The 18,157-nt window shown below is 44.5% G+C and overlaps 1 long non-coding RNA gene across 1 annotated transcript; it reads left to right on the top strand.

The window, feature by feature from the left end:
- The first annotated feature begins 219 nt into the window (after nt 1-219).
- On the top strand, nt 220-16,381 carry LOC123328081. Its single transcript, XR_006542825.2, has 2 exons — nt 220-666; nt 15,993-16,381. It is a non-coding gene; the product is annotated as an uncharacterized LOC123328081 (long non-coding RNA).
- The last annotated feature ends 1,776 nt before the right edge of the window (nt 16,382-18,157 follow it).

The raw sequence follows: 18,157 nt of genomic DNA, 5'->3' as shown, positions 1-18,157 counted from the left end.
TCCCTGGCCAGCAGCATCGGCATCATCTTGTTGCTGCTACTAAGTCACTTCAGTCGTGTCCGACTCTGTGCGACCCCATAGACGGCAGCCCACCAGGCTTCCCCATCCCTGGGATTCTCCAGGCAAGAACACTGGAGTGGGTTGCCATTTCCTTCTTCAATGCCTGAAAGTGAAAAGTGAAAGTGAAGTCGTTCAGTCGTGTCCGACTCTTCCGGACCCCATGGACTGCAGCCTACCAGGCTCCTCCGTCCACAGGATTTTCTAGGCAAAAGTACTGGAGTGGGGTGCCATTGCCTTCTCCGATTGTCTTGTTAGAAATGCGGATTACCAAGCCCCGCCCAGACCTGCTGAATCAGAAACTCAGGGTGGGGCCGTACTGACTGCTTGCCCAGGGCCTCCAGGTGATCCTGATGCACTGCTTAGGAAAACAACCCTGAGAGCCAGGTGAGGTGGGCGGAGTCTGGAGGAGGGAGAGCATTGAAGGGCTTTTCGAACCACCTGAGTGGGGGCCAGGAGGCCACCTGGCCTGGGAAGGGGGCAGGAAGAGGCAGGCAGATTTGGTTTACAGTGCCAGGACCTCTAGCTTTTCATGAACCTGAGCCAGGGACTTCCCTTTCCTGGGCTTCAGTTTCTGCATCTTCAGAGAGGAGTTTCAGCTGGAGGAAGGTAGGAGACCATCAACAACCATGGGATTCAGGGCTTTCAGTGCTAAAACCAGGGGCATCTAGGGCAAACGGGGATGATTTATCCACCACTACCCCCCCACCAATCAGTGCCCAGAAGGAAGCACTGCTCAGGATGCTTCCAGACTGAATGCTGAGGGTGGGGTTGCTGAGGGGCCCAAAGCCCATTCTTGAGCACTTTGGTGGTAGCTGAAGTTGCCAGTTCCTCTTGCTACCATTTGGTGCCCATGTACCAGGAGCCTGTCTCACAGGCCTCTGCCCCGTCTGGCTCCAGAGGCCAGCAGAAAGGGAGACAGGGCCCTGGTCCGGCAAGGGCACAAGGCTGGCTCCCCTAGGTCATGTTGCTGGCCAGGTGCCTCGGTCACAGGAAATACAATATGGCTGAGGCCTCCAGGCCACTGCTGATGCTGCTGGAGGCTGAAAATACCCAGCGCCCTGGCCTGGGCGCCTGGCTGACTCTTCTGGGTCAGGAGTCGGGGGAGCGGCTGTGGTGTCTGTTACTTCACTAGTCTGAGCTCAACTCGGTTCTCACCACTTTGGCCAGGGGCCTCTGGGGGTGGGGGTGAGGAATTGCAGCCCTCTTTTCCTACAGTTGGATTTCCTTTTAATCAAAGTATAGTAGATTTACGATGTGTTAATTTCTGTTGTACAGTAAAGTGATTCACATCCATGTACATGTATATACACATTCTTTTTTGTATTCTTTTCTATTATGGCTTATCACAGATGGTGAATATAGTTTCCTGTGCTCTAGAGTAGGGCCTTGTTATTTGCCCATTCTCTGTATAATGGTTCCACTTGCTGGTCCCGAACTCCCAGTCTATTCCTCCCCACTCCCATCCCCCTCCCCCTTGGCAACCGCAAGTCGTTCTCTATGTCCGTCGTAGGTTTCTGTTACCTAGACAGGTTCACGATGTCATATTTTAGATTCCACATGTGAGTGAAATCATATGGTATTTGTCTTTCTCTTTTGGACTTATTTCACTTAGTATGATAATCTCTAGTTGCATCCACGTTGCTGCAAAATGGCATCACTTCGTTCTTTTTTATGGCTGAGTTGTATATACATTCCACGCCTTTTTTTAATCCATTCATCTGTTGATGGGCATCTAGGTTGCTTCCATGTCTTGGCTATTGTAAACAATGCTGCTATGAACACTGGGGTGCATGTGTCTTTTTGAATTAGTTTATTTTGGATAGATGCCCAGGAGTGGATAATATGGCAGCTCTATTTTTAGCTTTTTGAGGAACCTCTACACTGTTTTTCATAGTCACTGTACCAGCTTATATTTCTACCAATAGTGTAAGAGGGTTTCCTTTTCTCCACACCCTCTCCAGCATTTGTATTTGTAGACTTATTAATGATGGCCGTTCTGACCGTTGTGAGGTGGTACCTCATTATAGTTTTGATTTGCATTTCTCTAATAATTAGCGATGTTAGGCGTCTTTCATGTGCCTGTTGGTCATCTGTATGTCTTCTTTGGAGAAATATGTATTTAGGTCTTCTGCCCATTTTTCAGTTGGGTTGTTTGCTTTTGGTTGTTGAGTTGTATGAGCTGTTTGTATATCTTGGAAATTAAGCCCTTGTCAGTTGCATCATTTGCAAATATTTTCTCCCACTCTGTAGGTTGTCTTTTCATTTCATGTTGATGGTTTCTTTTGCTGACAAAAGCTTATAAGTTTGATCCAGCCCCATTTGTTTATTTTTGCTTTTATTTCTATTGCCTTGGGAGACTGACCTAAGAAAACATTGGTATGATATATGTCAGAGTGCTTTGCCTATGTTCTCTTTTAGGAGTTCTATGGTGTCACATCTTGCATTTAAGTCTTCAAGCCATTTTGAGATTATTTTTGTGCGTGGTGTGAGGATGTGTTCTAACTTCACTATGTGCAGCTGTCCAATTTTCCCAGTACAGCTTGCCGATGAGACTTTTACCCATTACATATTCTTGCCTCATTTGTCGAAGCTTAACTGACAGTAGGTGTGTGGGTCCATTTCTGGACTCTGTTCTGCTCCAATGATCCATATGTCTGTCTTTTGTGCCAATGCCATGCTGTTTTGATGGCTGTAGCTTTGTAATCCAGGAGAGTTATGCCCCCTGCTTTGTTCTTTTCCCTCCGAATTGCTTTTCTGAGGCAACTCTGAGTCTTTTTTATGGTTCCATATACATTTTAGGATTTGTTCTAGTTCTGTGAAAAATGTCATGGGTAATTTGAAAGGGATCGCATTAAATCCCTACAGCTGAGTTTTTAAAAACAGGGACCTGAGGTGGAAACATCAGATAGAAAGGTTACCCATGGCTCAGAAAAGTGGGTCAGTTTTTCCTGAAGATCTCAAGGAACCTCTCCATGTGTCTTGCTGGTCCTCGTGTTCATCCATGGACCAGTAATGCAGACTGGGAGTGATTAGGGCATTTGTTTTGACCTGAGACTCAGGGCCTCAGAGCTTGGGGCAGAGATAGATTCTGCAAAACTGGTAGCGGGGAACTGAGGTCATTGCCAAGAGAAAACAAACAGATGTTGGGAAGGACCCAATGTCTCCCTCAAGCTCTCACCCTTTCCTGCTGGACGGTGCTCTTCACCTAGTTCCACTGCTAGGATGCCCTCCACACGTTCAGGGTAGCCTCTTGGGCAAACTCTGGAGTTCGAATGGGTCTCACACTCCCAATATGCACCCACACCTGCCCAGAAGCCAGGCCTGATGCATCCTCCAAATTCTGCAGTCCCTTCTCATATCTACCCCTCTTCCCTGAAAAGAACTTCAAACCTGGGCAGGTTTGCTAGTCTCAGGGGTGAAAATACGGGATTGGGAGTCAGGCCAGGCCTCCAGGTTTGAGTCTCAGCTCATTCCAGCTTGGTTGAGTGACTTTCAGCAAGAAATTGAACCTCAGTTTTGCCTCTTATAAAATGGGAATAACGCTATATTCCATGAAGCGCTGCTATGAGGATAAAATTGAGTGAACAAATGTGTGAAAGCTAATAGGGTAGGAACTTCCCTGGTGGTCCAGTGGCAAGACTGGGCTGTCAGTGCAGGGAGCCCAGGTGTGATCCCTGATCAGGGAGCTAGACCCCACATGCCACAACTAAGCGTTTGCATGCTGAATTAAAAGGTTCCGAGTGCACAACTAAGACCCTTATTTACTTATTTATTAAGTAAATAAATAATTTGAAAAATATACAAAGGAGCCACCTGCTTACAAAAGGAAGAGCTAATGGGGTAGGTGCCCAGTATATCGCGCTCAAAAAGTGGTTGCTGCTACAACAGTTATGCCTTTCCTTGATGTCATACAGTAAAAGAGTAAGAACAAATACATACATGAGGAAACGAGCAAAAGAGAAAGGTGGAGACTCTTTGGAGTGTATCTGCCCGTGGCACCCACTCTGGTTAAATCTGAGGTTGGCAGGTGCCTTAAAGTGAATGAGAGGCCATGCCCCCCAGGCCTCTCAGCACTGTGGCGGGTACACTCCACAAGCTGGGGTTAGTTAGGAAACCTCACTGCCCAGCCACAGGGTACAATCTGATTTCCACTCAACCAGAACCCCACACCATCACATGACCATCAGCAAGCACAAAGCCAGCCCAGCCTCTTCCTACCTGTCTGTGCTGGGGGCAGTTTGAGTTAGAGAAGGAATGATAATAGTGGTCCCATTTGTCATGTGCCTGCGATGTGCCAGATGACTTGAATATATTATCTTCAATCTTCACAACAATCCTGAAAAAGAGCTATTGGTTCCATTTTACAGATGAGGAAAACCGAGGCTCAGAGAGGCAAATGACTTTTCTAAGACTGCATAGCTAAGCATAGACTAACAGGAGAGTTTAGGTTCCAATCCAGTTTTATCTGGCTCTGAAGTCCTAGTGCTTTGGACCCCAGAGTGAGGAGAGGAAGGCTCAAGCTCCAGGTCATTAATTCCCGTGGGATGGGCCAAGTTCCTCTGCTTGCTGGTCCTCAGTTTCCTCACCTGTGAGTCATGTGACACTAAAGATCAGGATTTTATTCTCCTGGCATCTGACTTCTTGGAGGCCCATTACTGCCATGGGTACAGAGCACAGCCAAGGCAGAACAGTGGCACAGGTGAACTCAGTATGTCCCTGTTTCTCTTGTGAGGCTCTCCCTCCGGCCAGGGTGGTATCTTTCAACTGCCAGGCAGCTTTGAACCCAGGTGTCACCCATTCAGGCTGCTTTACCCTGTTCTCTGGACATTGCTGCTCACAGCCTCAAATAGGACATTTTCAGCCTGGTGTTTTCTCTTTGCTGGGTTCTGCCATCTTTGAGAAGACTGAGCAGAGAAGCTGAGATGCATGTCTGAATTAGAGGGTGAAAGGTTAATGGGCTCTTTAGTTGCATTTAATCAGAAGCTTCTGGAAACAGTGTCATAACCCCAAAGAGCCAGTGGTCAACTTAGTAACTTCATCAGTGCCTGTCTGAGCTCCCTTAAGGCCCTGCACATTCACTGTGATTTGGCTGTATTTAGCTCTCCTCCAGACCTGTGCATTCCCTGAGGGCAGGGGCTGGGCTTTGCTCCCTGTCTAGAAGAAGTGCTCAGTGGAGCACCAAGGCCACCATACCCCAGGGGGCGACTGGACCTGGATCTGACCCTGCCTGTGGAAGCATTAGCCACTTTCTGAGCTCCCTCACTGCCTCAGCCAAGCCTGGAATTTACTCCTTAGTAGATGGAGAAGGAAATGGCAACCCACTCCAGTGTTCTTGCCTGGAGAATCCCAGGGACGGGGGAGCCTGGTGGGCTGCCATCTATGGGGTCGCACAGAGTTGGACACGACTGAAGCAACTTAGCAGCAGCAGCAGCTAAAGAAGAGGTGGCTCAGGGGTAAAGTATCGACCCTCCAATGCAGGAGACTTAGGTTCAGTCCTTGGGCCAGAAAGATCTCCTGTCAAAGGAAATGGCAACCCATTCCAGTATTCTTGCCTGGAGAATTCCATGAGCGAAAGACCTGGAGGCTACAGTCCATGAGCTCACAAAACAGTTGAAAACAACTTAGTGATTGAAGAACAGTAAAAGAAGCAAGAAGGTCAAAGGAGAGAGGGAGAGTGTTTAGAAATACTAGAAGCATACAGATTTCTCAGTCATTCCAGCAGATCCCTCCCAGTTCTGTGGCCACAGAAAGCTCCTAGGAGCCAGGCTACTCTCTTTTGGGCAGGAGACTAAATTTATCAAAAAGTAACTGAAGGGAAGATAACATTTATTATCAAGTTCTTGCTACGGGCAGGCATTGTTCTAGATGTGCATGCAGATGCTATCTGACTTGGACCAGTGCCCATTTGATAGATGAGAAAACTGAGGACCTGAGGGGTTAATCCATATGAGATAACAAAGCTAGTGGGATTCCCTGGCAGTCCAGTGGTTTAGACTCCTCACTTCTACTGTAGGATAGAAGGTTCCATAGCTGGTTGGGGAACTAAGATCCTGCATGCCGCACAGTGCAACCAAAACAGAGAGAGAGATAGCAAGGCTAGTAGGTGGTGGAGCCAGGGTTTGAACCCAGGTCTAACTAACTTTTAAGTCCATGTGCTCTGTGCTCCTGCAGGCTGCCTCTGGGTGGCTCCTCGGGACGCAGAGGCCATGGAACTCTGAACGCTGTGCCTTATTCCAAACCAGGACCCAGACAACTAGTCTTGGAGGCTGACTATATGCCCACTGGAGTCGCCCTCACCCAGCCTGTGGGCACAGAGTGCTGTTACTCCGTATCCTCACCTGCATCTGCTGAGCATCCCCAGCGATTTTTTCCAAAGGATGCTTGGAATCGTGTCTGACTAAGGCCACCAGGTGGCGCAGTGTAGACCGCAGGCCCCTGATTCTTGGCTCTAAGGCTCAGTTCTTGGGGATCTTCTGTGATAGACCAGGATTCCCCTAAGAGGTTCCTGGGAACCTCTGAAAATACAGGTCCAATCCCTGAGAGTCTGGTTTGATCCTCTTGATTGAGTTCCTAGAATCTTCCATTACTTGAAAGTTGTTTTTTTGTTTTCTGAATTGGTAAATTTGAATTCTCATGGTTCAAAAATTTATGTATGGAAGGATATATAGAGAAAAATCCTCTACTCCCCAGCAAGTATTCACTATTATTAGTAACTTGTGAATCTATTTAGAGATTATACATGTGTATATAATGTTATGTATGTAACATCTCTATATAAGATCATATGTAAGAGCACACATATATAAGATATACATTCTTATGATACAAATCATAAGATATATGACATATGATATGATATATCATATGATATATATTCTTTTTCCCTTTTTACACAATGGTTGCATTATCTTTTTACTAAATGATTTTTATTTTGTTGTATACAATTTCAAAATTTTATGTCTAATGGCCCAGTAGGTAAAGAATCTACCTGAAATGCAGGAGACACAGGTTCAGTCTCTGGCTCAGAAAGAGGAAATGGCAACCCACTTCAATATTCTTGCCTGAAAAATCCCATGGACAGAGGAGCCTGGTGGGCTACAGTTCAAAGGGTTGCAAAGAGTCAGATATGACTGAGCTTCTAAGCATATACACACGTCTAATCATAAATTTTACAAGAAAAAAAGGTATTTGCAGTCTTCTATTAAGTAAGACTATTGACATTTAAAGCAATAAAATGACTGATCTAAGCCATATTTTATTTGCTAATATAGAGATAAGATATGCCATGTATACATGCAACAAAAGAAGCAGAATGAATAGATTTTAATTAAAGTAACAAAGTAAATTGTATGTTCCTTTATGTTCCTAAAATTATATGATTTACTTGTCTAGCAAATGCTAGTTAAGTAAATCACAAGTAAAAATATTAACAAGAAATAGCTGTTGATTTAATAGGAATATGAATATCTCAGCCACAATCCTTACTGTAAAACTTCATTTGATTTTTGATAGCCAGTCTCAAATTGTCATTTCACAACTATCTCATACTCTAGTTCACCAGGTATGTGAATGTCACTTATTTTGTCTTTTATCAGTGTTAATGATGAACACTTTCATGGCATCCTTAATTTGTACAAGTTTGTCAAAAAAACTTCTTTCCAGGTATTATGCTACTTGTCTTTCAAGTAATCTTGCTCATTTGACTTAACAGAAGCTAAAATAACATGATGCTTCTGATGGCTGTGTTGGGTTCTTTCCAAATGTTGCTCAGCCTCTTGGCTTTGGGGAGGTGTGGCTCTTGTAACCTCTGCTTTGGAAGTTGGGTTCTTAACCTCCCAATGTATGATGATGCCAAACCACTGGCTGTACACTTCCAAGTACTCTTGGGATGGGGTGGCATGTGCCCAGTTTCCCAGCCACAGTAACCTTCTTCTGCAACATGGGAGTCTGGTTGCCTTTTGAGGTGAAAGTATTGCTTATAATATATACTATTTGGCACCTTGCTTTTTTTCACATAATAATATAGAGAATTTTTTTCCATATCAGTTCATAAAAAGCTTCCTTATTCTTCATTATAGTTGTATCAGTTCAGTCACTCAGTCGTGTCCAACTCTTTGCAACCCCATGGACTGCAGCATACCAGACCTCCCTGTCCATCACCAACTCCTGGAGTTTACCCAAACCCATGTCCATTGAGTCGGTGATGCCATCCAGCTATCTCATCCTCTGTCGTCCCCTTCTCCTCCCGCCTTCAGTCTTTCCCAGCTTCAGTGTCTTTTCAAATGAGTCAGTTCTTCAGCAGGTGGCCGAAGTATTGGGCTTTCAGCTTCAAAATCAGTCCTTCCAATGAACACTCAGGACTGATTTCCTTTAGGATGGACTGGTTGGATCTCCTTGCAGTCCAAGGGACTCTCAAGAGTCTTCTCCAATACCACAGTTTGAAAGCGTCAATTCTTTGGTGCTCAGCTTTCTTTATAGTCCAACTCTCACATCCATACATGACTACTGGAAAAACCATAGCCTTGACTAGATGGACCTTTGTTGACAAAGTAATGTCTCTGCTTTTTAATAACTATCTACGTTGGTCATAACTTTCCTTCCAAGGAATAAGCGTCTTTTAATTACATGGCTGCAGTCACCATCTGCAGTGATTTTGGAGCCCCCCAAAATAAAGTCAGCCACAGTTTCCACTGTTTCCCCATCTATTTCCCATGAAGTGATGGGACCAGAGGCCATGATCTTCGTTTTCTGAATGTTGAGCTTTAAGCCAACTTTTTCACTCTCCACTTTCACTTTCATCAAGAGGCTCTTTAGTTCTTCACTTTCTGCCATAAGGGTGGTGTCATCTGCATAAGGTTATTGATATTTCTCCTGGCAATCTTGATTCCAGCTTGTGCTTCCTCCAGCCCTGCATTTCTCATGATGTACTCTGCATATAAGTTAAATAAGCAGGGTGACAGTATACAGCCTTGACTTACTCCTTTTCCTATTTGGAACCAGTCTATTGTTCCATGTCCAGTTCTAACTGTAGCTTCCTGACCTGCATACAGATTTTTCAAGAGGCAGGTCAGGTTATCTGGTATTCCCATCTCTTTCAGAATTTTCCACAGTTTATTGTGATCCATACAGTCAAAGGTTTTGACATAGTCAATAAGCAGAAATAGATGTTTTTCTTGAACTCTCTTCCTTTTTTGATGATCCAGCGAATGTTGGCAATTTGATCTCTGGTTCCTCTGTCTTTTCTAAATCCAGCTTGAACATCTGGAAGTTCACGGTTCATGTATTGCTGAAGCCTGGCTTGGAGAATTTTGAGCATTACTTTACTAGCGTGTGAGATGAGTGCAATTGTGTGGTAGTTTGAGCATTCTTTGGCATTGCCTTTCTTTGGGACTGGAATGAAAACTGATCTTTTCCAGTCCTGTGGCCGCTGCTGAGTTTTCCAAATTTGCTGGCATATTGAGTGCAGCACTTTCACAGCATCATCTTTTAGGATTTGAAATAGCTCAACTGGAATTCCATCACCTCCACTAGCTTTGTTTGTAGTGCTGTTTCCGAAGGCCCACTTGACTTAACATTCCAGGATGTTTGGCTCCAGATGTCTAGTGATCACACCATTGTGGTTATCTGGGTCATGAAGATCTTTTTTGTACAGTTCTTCTGTGTATTCTTGCCACCTCTTCTTAATATCTTCTGCTTCTGTTAGGTCCATACCATTTCTGTCCTTTGCATGAAACGTTCCCTTGGTATATCTGATTTTCTTGAAGAGATCTCTAGTCTTTCCCATTCTGTTGTTTTCCTCTATTTCTTTGCACTGATCACTGAAGGCTTTCTTATCTCTCTTTGCTATTCTTTGGATCTCTGCATTCAAATGGATGTATTTTTCCTTCTCCTTTGGTTTTCCACTTCTCTTCTTTTCACAGCTATTTGTAAGGCCTCCTCAGACAGCCATTTTGCTTTTCATTTCTTTTTCTTGGGGATGGTCTTGATCCCTGTCTTCTGTATAATGTCAGAATCTCCATCCATAGTTCATCAAGCACTCTATCAGATCTAGTCCCTTAAATCTATTTCCTACTTCCACTGTATAATCGTAAGGGATTTGATTTAGGTCATACCTGAATGGTCTAGTGGTTTTCCCTACTTTCTTCAATTTACGTCTGAATTTGGCAATAAGGAGTTCATGATCTAAGCCACAGTAAGCTCCCAGTCTTGTTTTTGCTGGCTGTATAGAGCTTTTCCATCTTTGGCTGCAAAGAATATAATCAATCTGATTTTGGTGTTGACCATCTGGTGATGTCCATGTGTAGAGTCTTCTCTTGTGTTGTTGGAAGAGGTTGCTATATGACTTAAACAGACTTTTATCAGTTCCCTAACTGGAGCTGTTGAATTCTAGCTTCACTACAGTTATTTGAGATTAAGTAACAGATGCTAATATGCAGGAGACGCGGGTTGGATACCTGGATCGGGAAGATCCCCTGGAGTAGGAAATTTCAACCTTCTTCAGTATTCTTGTCAGAGAAATCTCATTGACAGAGGAGCCTGGCAGGCTGCAATCCATGGGGCCACAAAAGAGATGGACACGACTTAGCAACTGAACAACAATGATGATATTTAGGTTGTTTCCTTTGCTATTGCAACCAAGACTGTAATGAATTACATAGGTCATTTCAAGCATGTACTATCTGAGGATAAGTTACTAGAAGTAGAAGTGCTAGATCAACTGGTCTGTGTATTAAAAATTTTTACAAATACTGAAAAATTGCCCTCTGTAAGGGTTGTACCTTGCTTCTATCACCAGTCACATCCACAGCTGGGTATTGTTTTTGCTTTGGCTCCATCCCTTCATTCTTTCTGGAGTTATTTCTCCACTGATCTCCAGTAGCATATTGGGCACCTACTGATCTGGGGAGTTCCTCTTTCAGTATCCTATCATTTTGCCTTTTCATACTGTTCATGGGGTTCCCAAGGCAAGAATACTGAAGTGGTTTGCCATTCCCTTCTCCAGTGGACCACATTCTGTCAGACCTCTCCACAATGACCCACCCGTCTTGGGTGGCCCCATGGGCATGGCTTAGTTTAATTGAGTTAGACAAGGCCGTGGTCCTAGTGTGATTAGATTGACTAGTTTTCTGTGATTATGGTTTCAGATAAAAGCAAGGTCCGATGCTGTAAAGAGCAATATTGCATAGGAACCTGGAATGTCAGGTCCATGAATCAAGGCAAATTGTAAGTGGTCAAACAGGAGATGGCAAGAGTGAACGTCAACATTCTAGGAATCAGCAAACTAAAATGGACTGAAATGGGTAAATTTAACTCAGATGACCATTACATCTACTACTGTGAGCAGGAATACCTTAGAAGAAATGGAGTAGCCATCATGGTCAACAAAAGAGTCCGAAATGCAGTACTTGGATGCAATCTCAAAAATGATTCAATATCACAGTAATCCAAGTCTATGCCCCAACCAGCAACGCTGAAGAAGCTGAAGTTGAACGGTTCCATGAAGACCTACAAGACCTTTTAGAACTAACACCCAAAAAGATGTCCTTTTCATTATAGGGGACTGGAATGCAAAAGTAGGAAGTCAAGAAACACCTGGAGTAACAGGCAAATTTGGCCTTGGAGTACGGAATGAAGCAGGGCGAAGACTAATAGAGTTTTGCCAAGAGAACGCACTGGTCATAGCAAACACCCTCTTCCAACAACACAAGAGAAGACTCTACACATGGACATCACCAGATGGTCAACACCGAAATCAGATTGATTATATTATTTGCAGCCAAAGATGGAGAAGCTCTATACAGTCAGCAAAAACAAGACCAAAAGCTGACTGTGGCTCAGATCATGAACTCCTTATTGCCAAATTCAGACTTAAATTGAAGAAAGTAGGGAAAACCACTAGACCATTCAGGTATGACCTGAATCAAATCCCTTATGATTATACAGTGGAAGTAGGAAATAGATTTAAGGGACTAGATCTGATAGATAGAGTGCCTGATGAACTATGGACTGAGGTTCGTGACATTGTACAGGAGACAGGGATCAAGACCATCCCCATGGAAAAGAAATGCAAAAAAGCAAAATGGCTATCTGAGGAGGCCTTACAAATAGCTGTGAAAAGAAGAGAAGCGAAAAGCAAAGGAGAAAAGAAAAGATATAAGCATCTGAATGCAGAGTTCCAAAGAATAGCAAGAAGAGATAAGAAAGTCTTCCTCAGTGATGAATGCAAAGAAATAGAGGAAATGGGAAAGACTAGAGATCTCTTCAAGAAAATTAGAGATACCAAGGGAACATTTCATGCAAAGATGGGCTCGATAAAGGACAGAAATGGTATGGACCTAACAGAAGCAGAAGATATTAAGAAGAGGTGGCAAGAATACACAGAAGAACTGTACAAAAAAGATCTTCACGACCCAGATAATCACGATGGTGTGATCACTGACCTAGAGCCAGACATCCTGGAATGTGAAGTCAAGTGGGCCTTAGGAAGCATCACTACGAACAAAGCTAGTGGAGGTGATGGAATTCCAGTTGAGCTATTCCAAATCCTGAAAAATGATGCTGTGAAAGTGCTGCACTCAATATGCCAGCAAATTTGGAAAACTCAGCAGTGGCCACAGGACTGGAAAAGGTCAGTTTTCCTTCCAATCCCAAAGAAAGGCAATGCCAAAGAATGCTCAAACTACCGCACAATTGCACTCATCTCACACGCTAGTAAAGTAATGCTCAAAATTCTCCAAGCCAGGCTTCAGCAATACGTGAACCATGAACTTCCAGATGTTCAAGCTGGTTTTAGAAAAGGCAGAGGAACCAGAGATCAAATTGCCAACATCCGCTGGATCATAGAAAAAGCAGGAGAGCTCCAGAAAAACATCTATTTCTGCTTTATTGACTATGCCAAAGCCTTTGACTGTGTGGATCACAATAAACTATGGAAACTATTCTGAAAGAGATGGGAATACCAGACCACCTGACCTGCCTCTTGAGAAATCTGTATGCAGGTCAGGAAGCAACAGTTAGAACAGGACATGGAACAACAAACTGGTTCCAAATAAGAAAAGGAGTATGACAAGGCTGTATATTGTCACCCTGCTTATTTAACTTGTATGCAGAGTACATCATGAGAAACGCTGGGCTGGAAGAAGCACAAGCTGGAATCAAGATTGCTGGGAGAATATCAATAACCTCATATATGCAGATGACACCACCCTTAAGGCAGAAAGTGAAGAGGAACTAAAAAGCCTCTTGATGAAAGTGAAAGTGGAGAGTGAAAAAGTTGGCTTAAAGCTCAACATTCAGAAAATGAAGATCATGGCCTCTGGTCCCATCACTTCATGGGAAATAGATGGGGAAACAGTGGAAACAGTGTCAGACTTTATTTTTGGGGGCTCCAAAATCACTGCAGATGGTGACTGCAGCCATGAAATTAAAAGACGCTTACTCCTTGGAAGGAAAGTTATGACCAACCTAGATAGCATATTCAAAAGCAGAGACGTTACTTTGCCAACAAAGGTCCGTCTAGTCAAGGCTATGGTTTTTCCAGTAGTCATGTATGGATGTGAGATTTGGACTGTGAAGAAGGCTGAGCACCGAAGAATTGATGCTTTTGAACTGTGGTGTTGGAGAAGACTCTTGAGAGTCCTTTGGACTGCGAGGAGATCCAACCAGTCCATTCTAAAGGAGATCAGCGCTTGGTGTTCTTTGGAAGGAATATTGTTGAAGCTGAAACTCCAGTACTTTGGCTACCTCATGCGAAGAGTTGACTCCTTGGAAAAGACTCTGATGCTGGGAGGGATTTGGGGCAGGAGGAGAAGGGGATGACAGAGGATGAGATGGCTGGATGGCATCACTGACTCGATGGACGTGAGTCTGAGTGAACTCCAGGAGTTGGTGATGGACAGGGAGGCCTGGCGTGCTGTGATTCATGGGGTCACAAAGAGTTGGACACGACTGAGCGACTGAACTGAACTGAACTGAAGGGTTGTACCAATTTATTCTTCTCCCATTAAAGTATGTGGTAGATTGGCCAAGCAGTCTAAGGCACTGGATTTAGGCTCCAGTCTCTTCGGGGGCGTGGGTTCAAATCTCACCACTGTCAACAGTGTGTTTGGGCTTCCCTTGTCGCTCAGCTGGTTAAGAATCTGCCTGCAATGGAGGAGACCCCGGTTTGATCCCCTGGAGAAGAGATTGGCCACCCACTCCAGTATTCTTGGGCTTCCCTAGTGGCTCAGAGGGTAAAGAATCTGCCTGCAATGTGAGAGACGTGGGTTCAGTCCCTGGGTTGGGAAGATCCCCTGGAGAAGGGAACAGTTACCCACTCCAGTATTCTGGAGAATTGTATGGACTGTATAGTCCATGGGGTTGCAAACAGTCAAACATGACTGAGCAACTATCACTCAGGAAAATATAAGAGTGCTTGCTTCTCATCAGCTCACTCAATACAATGTGTTACCAAGCTTTAGGATTTTTGCTAATCTGATAATGTAAAAAATGGCATCTCAGCATTTCTTTTATTCTGAGAGAATTTATGGGATTTTCCCCCCCTATTTTAAGGTCTATTTATTCTTCCTTTACTGTGATTTGTCTGGGGAATCTGTCATTTATTAAATGTTTCTCGATTTTAACCTTAGGCAAAACACAAAAGGATTGACACAGTTAACTATATTCAAATTATAAACATCTATGTAATAATCAAGACCATTAATAGAAGTTAAAAGATATAAGACGAAAAAATATTCACAGTGTTCCCAATATAACTTGCAGATGAAATTTCAAAGAAGAGGAAAAGGCCAGAGTTCTGCCACCACCCCTCACCATCTTTTAGCTTTTGAAGGAAATGCTCATGCCACATGACTCCTCAAAACAAAAAACAAAAAACAAAAAACAAAACAAAACAAAACAGAAAAACCCCACTGAAGGGGATATTGTCATTTCACAGATGAAGACTCTAGGCTCAGAGAGGTTGAGAGAGCTACCCAAAATCACTCAGCTGGTGAGGAGATGAGGTGTTGTTTCTCTACCACTCACAACTGCTTGAACCACGTGGAGAACTGAGCTCTGTTTTGGCTTGGCCCCTACACCTAGTTCTCGAGCAGGTCTCTCTTCTCTCCACCTTAGTCTTCCTGTCTATAAAATAGCTGGATTTTTAAGGGTTTTGCTAGCTCTAGACTTCTTTGTGTGGTGGGGATGGTGGAGGAGCGTAGGAGTAAAATGTGGGGATACACTATGGAATGGGACCAAAAAGAGAGAATGAGAAGGAAGGAGAAGTTGGGGAGGGAGGAAGGGGAGTTGGGGGAGGGAGGGAAAGGGAGACAGAAAAAAAGAGAAGGAAAAAAGCAATGGTTTAATGAACTTTCAAAGTTAAAATTTAAAACACTATAACAGATTAAGATGATATCTATAAATACAACGTAACATTCCAGAGTTTTCAGCAGGTTTAGAAGGTCTCCGCTATTGGCATTAATCCCAGGTTCTGTTGGGGAGGGGGAGGCTCCACCTCCTGGGGCCCTGTGTGGACAGGTGAAAGGTCAGAGGAAGCCCTGCAGGGATCTGCCCCTGGTTCTGTGGCTTTCTGGATGACAAGAGCTGACCCTAGAGCTGGCAAGTACAGGACCTGACCCTGCACCTTCCTGGAGGCCTTCTCCCCTCAACCTGATACTCGAACCAACCTCAGAGCAGAATGCCCAGGCTGGCCCCAGTGTCATGGAAAACAGCTGGGGGCAGCTTTCCCAGGGCCCCCTGCCCAGGGCCTGGCCCTCAGAGGAGGGTTAACGAGGCCTGGCCCAAGAGGGAGGAAGTCCTCCAAGGGAAGGAAGTGGAGCAGGGGTCAAAAAAAGAGAGAAAATGGGGGATGCATCCTTTGGGAAACCACAGCAGTTGGGTTGGGTGGGGGGTTGCATTACCACTGAGTAAAGACTTGTTTTTTCTCAGCACAGATGGGGCCCAGAAAAATCCACCAAAAAATTTGGACCTCCTGCCTTCTCTGTCTGATTAACCCTATGAGCAGCCCTGAGAATCAGAAGGAAAATAAGGTTCCACCCCTGCCTCTGGGAGCCCACGGACAGACTGTGTCACACTTCAGGCCGAGGCTTAGAAACGTTCTCTGAGAGCTGGAGGTGGGGGAGGCTCCTGAAAAGAAGGCTAAACATGATGTTGGATCCCATTTATATAAAGCCCCAAACAGACTACCCTCATCTGTGGTGTCAGAAGTCAGGGAGGAGATGGTGGTGGCCGGAAGGAACTTGAGGGGACTTCGGGGGATTGATCTGGGGCTGATTACACAGGTGTGTTCTGATTTTGAAAATTAAATCAAACCATATACTTATGATTTGGATATTTTTAGACACATATTTCAAAAAAAAATTTTTTTTTTTTAATAAGTGCAGCTTAGATGTTTCCTTAGAGGAGCTCATATCGGACAGGGGAAGAGCTAGAACCACTGAGTACCTACCAGTTTGAGCACTTCACATATGTCAGCTCCAGGGCTTGGTAAAAGCCATGTGATGTAGCTACTGGTAGCTTCGCTTTACAGAGAAGGATGCAGAGACACAAATAAATTTAAAAACTTGTCTAAGGTGTCAGCTACTAAACAACTGAGTCAGGAATCAAACCCAGGCATCTATACTTTCTGCTGGGCCAACCTTTCCCGCCATTTGGTAGGTCTCCAGCAAGACACAGGGAGAGGGTATTCCAGGGAGAGGAGCAGGCTGAGCAGAGGCTCCTTGAGCAAAGGGGAAAGTCTCCTGTGACTGAAAGGTGGTTAGACATGAGATAAAACTAGGACTCTCACCCTCCCAGAAAGTTTGAAAGCCAGGCCAAGAACTGATGCTTTCAAACTGTGGTGCTGGAGAAGACTCTTGAGAGTTCCTTGGACTGCAAGGAGATCAAACCAGTCAATCCTAAAGGAAATCAATCCTGAACATACATTGCAAAAACTGATCCTGAAGCTGAAGCTCCAATACTTTGGCCACCTGATGCAAAGAACTGACTCACTGGAAAAGACCCTGCTGCTGGGAAAGATTGAAGGCAGGAGAAGGGGATGACAGAGGATGAGATAGTTGGATGGCACCACCGACTCAATGGACATGAGTTTGAGCAAACTCTGGGAGTTGGTGATGGCCTGGGAAGACTGGCGTGCTGCAGTCCGTGGGGTCACAAAGAGTCAGACATGACTTAGCGACTGAACAACAACAAGAATTTTAGGTCAATCCTGTTTGGGGCTTTATTGAAGCCCTGAAGCCACAATGAGCCATTAAAGGTTGTGGGGCAGGAGGTAACTAGGGTCTTGGATGCTGAAGACCCTATTTCTGGCAAACCCAGTGTAGATTTGAACTGTCCCCTTGCCCACTCACTGTCATGGCCCACAGAGGACAACAAAATCAGACCCCCTAAAGCAATTCCCCCAAAGTCCTAGAAGAGACTGGGTTTGAGTGCTTAGCACTGTCCTGGTTTGGGAGCAGGAGAAAAGCAACACGAACGGTGTCCCTGACCTCAAGGTGTTGCAGTGTAGCCCAAGAAAGAAGACATTCACATGCATAAAAGAGATTCTCACAGCATGGGTGAACTTGGAAAAGTGATGCTGAGTAAAGACAGTCAGGCACAAAAGACCACACGTTATATGATTCTGCTTATATGAAATATGCAGGATAGACAAATCTGTAGAGACAGAAAAGTGATGGCTTATGGCTTGTGGGGAGTGAGTGGGATGGGGGCAGTGATAGCTAATGTGTGCAGCGTTTCTCTTTGCTGTGGCAAAAATGTAAAATCACGACTATAGTCGTGATTACACATATCATTGAATACACTAAAACCCATTGAATTGTACATGTAAAATGAGTGAATTTATATAAATTGCATTTCATAAAGCTGTTAAGAGAGAAATTTCGGTGGTGAGTGGAGGTCATCAGGAGCAGCTTCAGCAGGCCTTTTTTGGGGGAAGGGGGAGAAGTAGAGAAAGTCTAGTGGGGGGCAGGAAAGGCTGAAAGAAGGAACAGGACTTGAATTAGGTCTAGATGATGGGCAGGATTTCCAATGCCTTCCCAAGAGGAAGCAGAAGGCTTCTTCTTTCCCCAGGCCCTCAGTCAATGGATACACTGCCAGC

The sequence above is a fragment of the Bubalus bubalis genome, chromosome 11, assembly GCF_019923935.1.
Source record: "Bubalus bubalis isolate 160015118507 breed Murrah chromosome 11, NDDB_SH_1, whole genome shotgun sequence".
NCBI lineage: Eukaryota > Metazoa > Chordata > Mammalia > Artiodactyla > Bovidae > Bubalus > Bubalus bubalis.
Note: the sequence above shows the minus strand (reverse complement) of the source record. Positions and strands in the feature narration are given on the sequence as shown.